Raw genomic sequence first — 8,622 nt, forward strand, 5'->3', positions numbered from 1 at the left:
TTGTCATGATTATATTTTTATTGCTTGATCACACCTTTTATGCATGTTTAAAGCGAATTTAATACTTGTAATCACGCTTAATGAGATAATTAATAATCTTGTTTAGGGTTAATTATGATTATAATTTCAAGTGATCGCCAATAATAGGTTTGTTTGTGCATTATATTCAACCAACATAGATTAAACAGGTTTAGGGTTAATCCTATTGATTGCATGTTAATTAGAAAGCGCACATGAATACGATCAGAATAAAGTAGAGGCCTATTATTAGGGCAGGTTCAATCTCTTTTAGGTTGGATTTGTACCTTCATCCCCGAACCCTTATTTGGTTCTAGACCTTATGGAGTTGACGATCTCTTGGATCGTTAAGGGGTGTAACCTTCATCCTATGAATGGTTTACAAGTTCCTAAAACTTGTTGGCGACTCTTTTGCTCTATCTTCTTCCCTTTTGGACGCCACCGTACTTTAGTGTATGATCACAATGAGGTTCAAGCTAGTGGGATTAAAGCTTGAAAATATTCCCTACACTATGCTTTATTATTTTAATTATTATTTTGATTATGATTATTTTTATGATGATTATTATTATGTTGCTTGATTGTTATTTCTTGATCACGCCTTTTATGCATGCTTAAAGGGTATTTGTATTTGTAATCACGCTTAATAAGATATTTAATAATTTTGTTTAGGGTTAATATGATTATATTTCAAGTGATCGCCAATAATAGTTTATTTGTGCATTAATATTCAACCAACATAGATAAACAGGTTTAGGGTTAAACCTATTGGTTGCATGTTAGTCAAGGAGCGCACATGAATACGATCAGAATAAAGTAGAGGCCTATTATTAGGGCAGGTTCAATCTCTTTTAGGTTGTATTTGTACCTTCATCCCCGAACCCTTATTTGGTTCAAGACCTTATGGAGTTGACGATCTCTTGGATCGTTGAGGGGTGTAACCTTCACCTTGTGAACGGTTTACAAGTTCCTAAAGCTTGTTGGCGACTCTTTTGCTCTATCTTCTTTCCCTTTGGACGCCACCGTACTTTAGTGTATGATCACAGTGGGGTTCAAGCTGGGGATTAACGCTTGAAACTATTCCCTACAAACTTAGTTTTATCTTTTTCATAAAATTCTATCTTTTAGTTAAAACGAATTTGACAAAATTGGTTTTCAGATAAAGCAAAATTAAATCTGTTTTGATTTCGATTTTAAAGAAGATAAGATCAGATTTCTGCTTGATTTATCTTGTTTGCGAAAATCCTAGTTTGTGTAGTTGAGAAACTCCTATAAATATAGAAGTACTTCAGCTTAGCAAAATGAGAGTTTTAAGCGTGAAAACCACTTAGTTCTTAAGAGTAAGTTTGCCAAAGGTTTAAGCTTTATCATTTTGATTTCGGGTTTCATGTGTAGTTTTCCATTTATGTGTTAGAGTGTGTCTTTGCGTTGTAATTGGTTTTGGGGTAATATTGTGAATTCTCTTAAATTCACGTTTGAGTGTATGAGTTTGAATTCTCTAAAATTCGAGTGGTAGTCAGTCACCCCGAGTGTGTCTTGGGTTGCACAGTGGGAAAAAGGAACCTGAGTGTGTCTTAGGTCGAGAAAGGAACATGAGTGTGTCTTGGGTCGAAAAAGGTGCATGAGTTTGTCGTAGGTCTGATAGGATAGGTTCTTATCAATTAGCAAGTGTCTTAGGAGGAACTTGCGAAGCAAAGGTCTGTGTAATAGGTTGTACTAGGAGAGTTGTCTTTTATAGTGGAATTTGTTTATAAGTCCCAATAGGGCCGAGGTTTTACTTCCAGTTAGGCACTGGATGGTTTCCTCGTAAAACTTGTTGTGTGCTTTAAGTTTCTTTATGTTTTTATTGTTTATTTCCGCATAAGTTCCGCGATTGGAACCTACTACCATTCACCACCCCTCTCGTAGTAGTTCATCTAAACTAACAGTTACTTGTACTCTGGGGTTACTTGTATGATCTTACTTGTTTTGGTCAGGTGTTATTGGTTTGATATGGGTGTTTGGTACGAGATTGCTTGTAGGTCACTACTACAAAAAAGGCAAAAGAGACCCGTTGTAAATGGCATAAGAGACCTCTTTAGAGGAGGTCTCTAGCTCACAGGTCTCTTTGATAAAGAGACCTGTTCTATTGAACGGGTCTCTTTGAAATAAATAAGAGACCTGTTAACTAAGGTAACAGGTCTCTTTGCATGTAATTACACCATATATTTAAGAAGGGGAAGAGACCTGTTATTTAAGACATCAGGTCTCTTTGATATCAATAAAGAGACCTGTTATCTAAGATAACAGGTCTCTTAAATATATTTATTTTTTTAAAAAAAAAATCGCTGATATATATTTATTATTTTGTAATTACTCTTCTAAAATTAGAAAGAAATTGTAAATTACAAAAAGAAACAATTAATTTGATAAATTTACATAAACTTATATTATTATTGAATGTACTAATATATAGTAACTTAATTACAATGAGTAAGATCTACAGGTATATAAGAACAATACTTTACAAGTATATAAGACATTATGAATAATTTACAAGTATATAAGAACTTATGGATTTACTTCTAAGTTACCAAAACTAACAACATTCCCATCCTTGGTAATTTCTTTAGCCCTCCATTATCAGATTAGCGAGTTTCTCGAATTGCTCATCCTCCTGTAAACCACTAAGGGAATCAATTAAAAAAAATGCACCAAAGCTTATAATTCAAATTAAAAACTAGATTTTAACAACATAAACACAACTTTAACAACTGTATTAGCAACAAATCATCCTCTTCCTGTATAGCTGAATGAATTTAGATTAATTAATTTTGTTATACAATCTAACAACATCAAATTTTTTCATTATGGAAGTCTCATCATCAATAGCAAATCAAGGGGATAAATCACTTTAAACAACATTATATCTTCACAAAAATCAACTCTTAGGCATAAATCAATCATAATATCCAAAATAACCCAGAAAAATCATCAATTTTCAAGCATCTATAGACAATTTTCAAGCAATCAATTGACCCATCAACACCAACATTAATCCTAAACCTCACTTAACACCACCGTAAAAATCTCCTAACCCCTGTACAAAAACCCAATACCATCCCAACCTCGTAGAAACCACCACCAACCCCGTGCTAAACCACCCCCACCCCCACCCCATGAAAACCATCTCGATCCCGTATAAACTACCCTTACCCAGGTAAAACCCTAACAACCCCAACCCGCAACAACCCTTGTATTAAAACAAAAACTACCCCTACCCAGGTAAAACCTATCAACCCACGAAAAAACCGGCCACGTACCCAATCTAACCAAAAACCACCTCCACTAAAACACCTTGTCACCAACTCAAAAACATTTCAAAATATTCAAATTAAAACTAATATGGAAACATACCTTTGCAAATTGTGGCATTTTTTTGGGCGAATTTGACCATAAGACTCTAGATCTAGAGTTTTCTTGATCAAAATTGACATTTAAATCCTCTAACTCGAGTTAAAAGGAGACAACCTAACGCCGATGTAGGACGAGGATGCAATAACGTTGTAGATGAGGCTCGGAGGATTTAATGGCGCAATCAATTGCTCAAGGATAAAAAAAAAAAGAAAATGGAGATGAAAGGAGAAGTGATGAGGGTGAAGGAGAGAGGCGCATAGAAGGGGGATTGAGAAAGAGATGGGGCGTATGAATGATAATGAGAAGGAAAATTTTGATTAAAGAAAAACAAGAAAGGATCGTAGTGGGCTGTGGGCCTTTACACACATAAGAGACCTGTTGAAATATACAACAGGTCTCTTAATTCTCTTACTCTATCTCAAGTAAAAAAGTGGTGGGCCCTCTAGCATTTTAGAGACCTGTTATCACTATTATTAGGTCTCTTATATCAAAGAGACCTGTTCTAGTAACCAACAGGTCTTTTATTATAGGTTTCTTTGGGCTTTTTTTGTAGTAGTGGGTGTTACTTGTATTCAGAATGAGCCCTACAAGTAATCCCAAAATACAAGTAATCTCAAAATACAAGTAACCCATGCCGCACCATGTGTTACTTGCAGGTGTTACTTGTATTATGGGGTTACTTGTAGGGTGTTACTGCATCTGGTCAGGATGTTACTTGTAGGTATTACTTGTATAGTGTATTCCGGGGTTACTTGTATGGTTTTACTGGTTTTGGTTGGGTGTTACTGGTTTGGTATGTGGGTTTGGTCTGGGGTTACTTGTAGGGGTTACTTAGAATGCAAGTAACACCTACAAGTAAACCCAAAATACAAGTAACACCTACAAGTAACCTTTGACAAAACCAATAATACCATACAAGTAACCCCTGCCGCACCATGTGGCCAACCACACTGAAAAACCTCTGTCATTCAATTGTGAAATACATAGATGCTTCTTACCTAACAATAAGAAACTTAAACAAAAAAATGGACAATGCTAGTACTTAGGGACTGTTCTCGTTGACTGAACTCAGCTGAACTGAATTGTACTGAACTGAACTGAGCTGAACTGAACTGAACTGAGCTGAACTAAACTGAATATTTTATAAGAGAAGGAAATTAGGAGCTGAACTGAACTGAATTAAACTAAGCTGAACTGAACTGAACTGAACTGAATTTCAACGTATGAGAACAGGCCCTTAGTGGATAAACATGAGCCATGATTTACTCCACCAAAATAAACTGATTTCTCAATTAGTCTAAGGTGCACCCTTGTGCACCTTAAATAGGTGTAACAACATAGCCCAAAATCCTAATTACACACAACCCAATTAAAAAAAAGCCCTAAAACTAAAAAACACGGAAAGTGCAATACACCCACCCACATCCAATAAATGTAACGTCATTTCCAAACTCAAAAATCTTCTACTTCTATATGATTTTCTCTCTCCTCTTTTTCACTTTCTCTCTCCTCTATTTCATTCTTTCACTAAAAAACTGCAAAAACATCAATGGACATTAGGAAAGAGATGCAAAATCAAAAGGATCCTCCCGCAATTTTATGTAAATTTCACTTAATTTTGTTTGAATTTATATGATTATCACTTAATTTTGTTTGAATATTGTTCGAAATTTATTATTGGAATTGTCAAAAAAATTAGTGAAATCAAACGGATATTTTATGTTCATATTTCGAAATGCATATGTTTATATTTTGAATTCTTATGTTCATATTTTGAATCTGTTTGTAAACTTTCTAAAATTCTTATCTTCACTTTCTAAATCCATATGTTCATATTTTTTTTATGTATATGTTCACCTTCTGAAATGCTTAATTATGTTCATATGCATTCAAATATGAACCAATGCATAGGTTCATATTTTGAATGCATATGTTCATATTTTTAATACTTATGAATTATGATGCATATGTTTCATAATCATATTATTTTTATTTCTTCAATTTTTTATGTTCATAATAAAATGCCTTATATTCATAATAATATTTTATATGTTCATAATGTAAATATTCATAGTAAATATTTGTTGTTCTCATTAAGTCTGTTTATGCATATCTTCTCTCTCTTAAATTCATATGATCATATTTTTTACGCATATGTTCACCTTTTAAATGGTCATATTCACTTTAAGGAAACCAATGCTTACGTTCATATTTTGAATTGTTATGTTTACTTTCTGAAATGCATATGTTCATATGTTTTATGCTTATGTGCACTTTCTGAAAAGTTTATGTTCACATTTAAGGGAACCTATGCATATGTTCATATTTTGCATGATTATCACTAGTAGAAAAAACGTAATGAGAAGCCCCAAATGGCAAGCGGTTATTGAATTCCGCTTCCAATAACACCTAAAAAAAAAATTAAAACAAGCAAATGGCAAACGGATTTTGGGTGAACCGCTTGCCAAAATGTAAATGACAAGCGGTTTGGACATTGAACCGCTTGCCATTTGCTAAAAAACCCTAAAAGCGGGTTCTCTCTCCTCCTCACGCCTCTTCTTCTTCTCTCTCCTCTCTTATTTCTCACGCTCGTTTCTCTCTCCTCTCTTCCTGCTCACGCTCTCTCTTCTTCTTTCTCCTCTTCCCTCATTTCATCCCCTCCATTCTCGATCTCCTTCATTTCTCTCTCCTCCTTTATTTCTCATGGCGAATTTTTGTATTTACAACATGAATTCCTTCTTTTCGAGCTCCTCTTCCTCGGCCCACAAAAATGGTGAGTCCTTTTTTTCTTTCTTTTCGATCTCCTCTACCGCCCGCAACACCAACAACGGCCACCGCCCGCAACACCAACAACAGCCACCGCCCACAACACCAACAACAACAACTTCGACAAGCTTTGTTCTCGGTCTCACGAACTTCGGTTTTCACGGTTTTTCATGTCAAATTCGACCCTGAAAACTCTAGATCTAGAGTTTTCATGGTCGAATTCGACAATTAAAACCTAAATTTTAAGCCAATTTCAAGGTTTTGGTGGAATTCAAGGTATCATCTGTTTTTTTTATTTTTTATTTTGTTTTTTTAAGTAATTTTTGGTAGTTTTTTTTTTTTAATTTTGTGATGACGTTTAGGTCGTGGTGGCCTAGGGGATGAGGTTTTTTTTGTTTTCTTTTATATTTTCTGGAAATTTGTGTTTGATTGACTTCGAATTTGTTTATATTAGTTGATTTGTTGAATATTTTTGTTGAATTTGGTATTGATTGTGATTTATTTTAGTGAAATTGATTTTCTAGGGTGAAAAAACGTAAATCTAAAGCTGATTTCAAGGAAGGCGGTCAAAGGCTGGTGGCAGTGCGTGCGTGGTGGGCTGGTGGTGGTGGTTGTGATGGTTATGGTGGTGGACTGGTGGCGGTGGTGGCAGTGACTTTTTTCTAAAAGTGTTTATTAGTTTTCTTTTTTGTTGAATTATAATGTAATTTTTTTTTTTGTGTTGAATTATAATATAATTTTTTTTTAGGAAGAATTATAATGTAATATTACAAATAATTATGGAAATATATATTTTTATACATATGTTTTATTTTTGTGTATCAATTTCTGTGAAAAAAATTAAAACTTTTTTTTCTAAAAAAATTTTTAAGCCAAAACCGTTGCCCTTTCACTACAAATGGCAAGCGGTTCTAAACCGCGTGCCATTTAAAAGCCCAAATGGCAAGCCCCCTAAGGGCATGCGTTTCAAAACCGCTTCCCATTAGGGGGTTTGAACCGCTTGTCATTATGTTTTTTCTACTAGTGTATGTTCATTGATAAAAAAATGCAGAAAATCAAATGAAATTCATACACAAATGAAATTGATCGAAGCTAAAAAAAATTCAATTCATATGAATTCAAAAAATCAGATAAACAACCAATTCCATATTGTAAGTAACATATTCAATCGTTAAATAAAAAATAACGAGAAAAAATAGAAAAAAAACAGAGGAAAAAGGAATTAAAGAAGGAAGGAGAAAAAATAGAGTATAACTTGTGAATTCAAAGATTCATATATACCTTAATCAATCAAAATTAAAGCACAAAATCGAAATTCACACAAAAATTCATACTTAATAACTACTTTCATGTTGTAAGAAACAAATTCAATCAAAAAAGTGTAAAAAAAGGAGGAAAATTTAAAAAACAGAGGACAGAGAAAATAAAAAATGAAGGAGAAAAATAAAGGAGAAGAAACCTAATGTTCACTTTCTGAAAAGCTAATGTTCATATTGTGCTATTGTTACACCTATTTCTAGGTGCATGAGTGTGCACCTAATAATATGTACTGATTTCTAATACTCCTTAAAAATCTAATACGTACTTTATTAGAGGAGATTAATATGGCCCTAAAGCACTAACAACCTAATATCTATTAATTCCTAACTTTTAAGAACATAAAAAAACTTAATTACAAATAATTTTGAAGGAATAATATCAACACCTACTTGAAATTTTACACTTTATATTTAACAACGCATAATATAAGATATTGAAAATAAAATTGGGTTTACAAATTTGGTCAAAGAAACTCAATCAATAAGAAGCTAAAGTAAGGTTGATTGTACTCCATAATTTAGAAGAAAATACATATCACTAAAAATAAATTATATTTAAATATTATCATTCAATATAAAAAAATTTTGTCAGGGGAGAAAAATTAACGTTATTATGTGATAGGTAAGAACTTGATATCTGATAATTTTTGTACAAATTATACAAGTATTAATTTTAACTAACGTTTTCATGTATTGAGCAATAATGTTACTAGACCTAGCAAATGGGTCATTCAGGTCGGATATGGGTCGGATCATTTCGAGTCAAAAGGTTATCGGGTCAAGTTCGGGTCGGATTGGGTCATTTTGGGTTCAGGTTGATTTCGGTTCGACTGATAATCGGGTCGGGTCGGGTATTGAGTCAACACTTCGGACGAGTTTGGGTCGGGTCAGTTTTCGAGTCGGGTCAGTTCGGGTCGGGTCAATTTTCCGGTTAACTTCGGGTCGGGTCAACTTCGAGTCGAGTCATATTCGGGTGATTCATTGGGTTAAATTCAACTCTGTATATATATTTATTTATTTATTGACGAAAAACTCACTATATTTATTAAGGCTATTTTTTTCATGGAATATAGTAATTGTTTGACTTATATTAACCTCTTTTTTTTTTTTTTTTTTGTGTGTG

The 8,622-nt window shown here is 33.6% G+C and overlaps 1 long non-coding RNA gene across 2 annotated transcripts; it reads left to right on the forward strand.

Annotated features, from left to right (window-relative positions):
- Positions 1-6,033: 6,033 nt before the first annotated feature.
- Positions 6,034-7,581, forward strand: LOC110691511. 2 transcript variants are annotated; one of them, XR_002505311.1, is made up of 2 exons: positions 6,034-6,456; positions 6,688-7,581. It is a non-coding gene; the product is annotated as an uncharacterized LOC110691511 (long non-coding RNA). The 2 variants fall into 2 exon arrangements; XR_002505310.1 differs by having other exon boundaries at positions 6,705-7,581.
- Positions 7,582-8,622: the final 1,041 nt, after the last annotated feature.

Source organism: Chenopodium quinoa, unplaced genomic scaffold (assembly GCF_001683475.1).
Source record: "Chenopodium quinoa cultivar QQ74 unplaced genomic scaffold, ASM168347v1, whole genome shotgun sequence".
Taxonomy (NCBI): Eukaryota; Viridiplantae; Streptophyta; class Magnoliopsida; order Caryophyllales; family Amaranthaceae; genus Chenopodium; species Chenopodium quinoa.